The sequence below is a fragment of the Prionailurus viverrinus genome, chromosome A3 (assembly GCF_022837055.1).
Source record: "Prionailurus viverrinus isolate Anna chromosome A3, UM_Priviv_1.0, whole genome shotgun sequence".
NCBI lineage: Eukaryota > Metazoa > Chordata > Mammalia > Carnivora > Felidae > Prionailurus > Prionailurus viverrinus.
Window position 1 is genome coordinate 89851323 of NC_062563.1, and position 3675 is coordinate 89854997.

Here is a 3675-nt window from a genome sequence, read left to right on the forward strand (position 1 = left end):
CAATCCAGGGAATCACACTGCATTTAGTCATCCTGTCCCTGAGTCTTCCCCAGTCTGTGACAGTTTTTCAGGCTTTCCTTGTGTGAATACCTTGAGCAATACTGGTCAGGTATTTCATAGGATACCACTCAATTTCAGTTTGACTGACATTTTTCTCATGACTAGACTAGAGCTCTGAGCCTCTGGAAAGAATACCACAGAGGTGAAGTGGCTTCTCTTTGCGTCATAGCAGGTGGCACGTAAATCTACACACCACTGGTGATGTTTACCTTGATCACATGGCTAAGTTACACAGTTTCTCCATGGTAATATTACTATTTTTTGTATTTTTTGTTTTTGAGACAGAGAGAAAGCATGAGCTGGGGAAGGACAGAAAGAGAGGGAGACAAACGGAACTGAAGCAGGTTCCACACTGAGAGCAGAGAGCTGTGAGATCATGACCTGAGCCCAAGTCAGACACTTAGCCGACTGAGCCACCCAGGCGTCCCTAGTATTACTATTTTTGCCTTTCCAAACTCTGTTCTTTGGAGTTCAGTCACTAAGTTAAGTTCATTCTCATGTGTGGAAAGGGAACAAAGAAGCTCCACCCCCCAGGAGGAATATCTACATAAGATAAATGAAATTTTGGGGAAAGGAGGATCCCCTCCCCCCATTTACTTACTTATTCAAACATCAATTTTTATGTTTTGGGTAACAACCCAACACTACATTATTTATTGTATTGGTCAGATTGTTCCAGCTTTGGCCACTGAGGGCTCCCCCAGGTTGGTTCCTGTGTTCTTTCCAGATGCCCCCATCCTGTCATTTATTTGAGCATTTCCTTAATTTTGATTGTTGCCTGGAGGCCAGCAGCATTTCTCTCTCTCAGCACCTGTTCCTTCCTCTGTGGCTTCTGGTGTTTCCTCCCCTTTGGTCTTGTAGCCGCTCCCCCTAAGCTTCCCCCCCAGGCTGGGCTAGACTAGCCCTTTGTGGAGGGCTGAAATCAGAAACACCATCCCTCAGCTGTGTCTGTCCCCAAGACAATTAAGAGGCCCCGCATGAAAGCCCAGGGGTCCTGCTCCCAAACCTCCTTCTACCTGTGGTACAGGGAGTCCTCGGGGTGCAGAGGTGGGGGCCTACATCTCTCACGTGACCGCTGTCACCATGGCACTCTGGTGCAGCTTCTCCAGGGACCAGGACCCAGGGAGTTAGGTCTACAGAGGAGTGGCTGGCTACCCTTTCTCCAGAGTTTCTCAGGGAGGGCCTAGTGAGATGAAGTCACAGATTTGTTGAGCTCCTGTGACCTGCGCCTTGGGATTTCACTCTTCTCAGCTCTCCTGTCCAATGTTTACCTCCTAATCCAAAGCCACCGTGTCCAAGTCCTCCTTCTAAGATGACTGACAGAGAAAACTTTCCCTCCAAGGATACTGACAGAGAAAGAACCGCAGGGATGTAGGCATCTGCTGGTATCCATGCATTCTGCAAAGCACCAAGTGACAGGGGAAGGTGAAGTACAAGTGTGAATGTAGGCATGCATGGGCATGGAAGGGTGAGTGTGACCTTACCCTTGAGTCGTAAACTCATCTTTCATTCCTCGCTCCCAGATTCTCAATAGGTCTTCTCTCCACACCTATGCTACCATTGCCTCACTCAGATCAGAGCCATATCCTCCTGATGTGCTTGTCCTGTTCCAAGTCATTGTACAGATTTTTTTTAGAATACAAATCACATTATGTCACTAATCTGTTTCAAACCCTTGAATGGCTCTACATTGCCATCATGATAAAGACCCTCAACTCCTTCCCTTACCTTGTGCCACTCCCCCCTCACTACCCAAACTGCAGCCACCTATGCTGCCCTTCACCCTAGCTCCTTGGCCTGCGTCCTCCTCCCTCCAAACCTCCATCTCTTCATTCCCATTCCTCTTCCTCCTTCAGACATAAGGGGTCTGTTAAATGAATGCAACTCTTTGGTGTCATTTCCCTCAACTGCGAAATACAGAGGAAGAAAACCCTAAAGGCTTGTCAGGGGCTGGGACACCTGGCGATGGGGAGATGATGGTGGTGGGAGAAACCGCCACAGTGGTGGTCCCCAGCCTTCAGAGTGGGGTCTCCGGGTGCTGAGGCAGGTCACATCCTCTCTGCCTCACTCACACTGCAAGGGCCAATGCTCCCAAATGTCTGTCTGAGACCTCATGAGAGAGTAGCTGCAGTGACAACAAAGACATTTGTGAGGTGGGGACTTCACCCAGCTGTGGTGACACCATGGTCAGGAGCACAGACCCCAAGGAGCCCTGGTCAATAAGAGTGTCATGGAGGAGGAAGAGCCACAAGGAGACTCACCCTCAGCCATGACTGAACTCAGAGAAGAGGGCAGAATTTTTTTTGAATGAGTCTAGATAATCCTTCTGGCTTTTATCCTCCTGGGGCCATCAGGAGAGTCTTTTCCAGGGCCACAGACACTTGTATCTAGCCAGGCTTCACTAGCCTTCCCAAAGAAGTGGAAGGGAGCCTGGAGGTGAGGGGCGGAAGGAGAAGGGAGGTTTCCACTGGCCCCAGCGCCACTCCAGGAACCTTCAAATTCAGCATCTGGCTGTTCCACAGGACTGTCAGAGATTCAGCCCAATGGTGTTTTCAAAGGCTATTCTGGCTAACCGTCCTCAACACAGCTTCTCCCAACTACCCGGGAAAGCACCCATAAAACACAGAACAAAGAGGAAAGGCAAAAACCACTGCAAACTCATGCCAGAGCTCAGAGAAACCAATGATAATTGCAGGCAGATAGAGCCAGGTCTACCAAACCTTAGTGACGCCAAGGCAGTTTTAGGAATTTTAGTCTTTGCCCGTTTGGGATGCTTTCCCAATGCTCAGATTTTGTAAGGTGTAGGGAGGCCACAGATTTTACTTAAGATTAGATGCCAAGGGGCACCTGGGTGGCTCAGTCAGTTAAGCGTCTAACTTCCACTCAGGTCATGCTCTCATGGTTCATGAGTTCAAGTCCCACATCTGGCTCGCTGCTGTCAGCATGGAGCCCGCTTCAAATCCTGCCCCCCCCCGCCCCTCCCCTGCTTGTGCTCTCTCTCTCTCAAAAATAAACAAACATTTAAAAAGAAGAAGACTACCTTAAAAAAACATGATTAGATGACAAAATTTGGGGGGAAAACTGATGAAGTGGCAAATCAGGAACACCTTACAGTATTAACAAATTAAAACAAACACTGGGTGCCTGGATGACTCCGTTGGTTAAACATCTGGCTTTGGATCACGTCATGATCTCATAGTTCCTGAGTTCAAGTCCTGCTTTGGGTGAGCCCCACTTCTCTCTCTCCCCCTCTCCTCTCTCTGCCTGTTGCTCTCTTGTGCCCTCCCCCAAAAAAACCACTTTGTGAAAAAATAACCAAATTTCTTTCATTATTTCTTTCTTTCTTTCCTTCTTTCTTGAGAGAGAGAGAGAGAGAGAGAGAGAGAGGCTTAAGCAGGCTCCATGCCCTGTGAGAAGCCCAATATGGGGCTTGATCTCACAACCAGGAGATCATGACCTCAGCCTAACTCAAGAGTTGGATGCTTAACCAACTGAGTCATCTAGGTGCCCCCTCAAAATAACTGAAGTTCTTTAACGCCATAAGGTAGTTGTGTTATGTGTTGTATCTTGAATAGGACTCAAGTACAGAAAATTCACTATGTACCAGCAACAGCG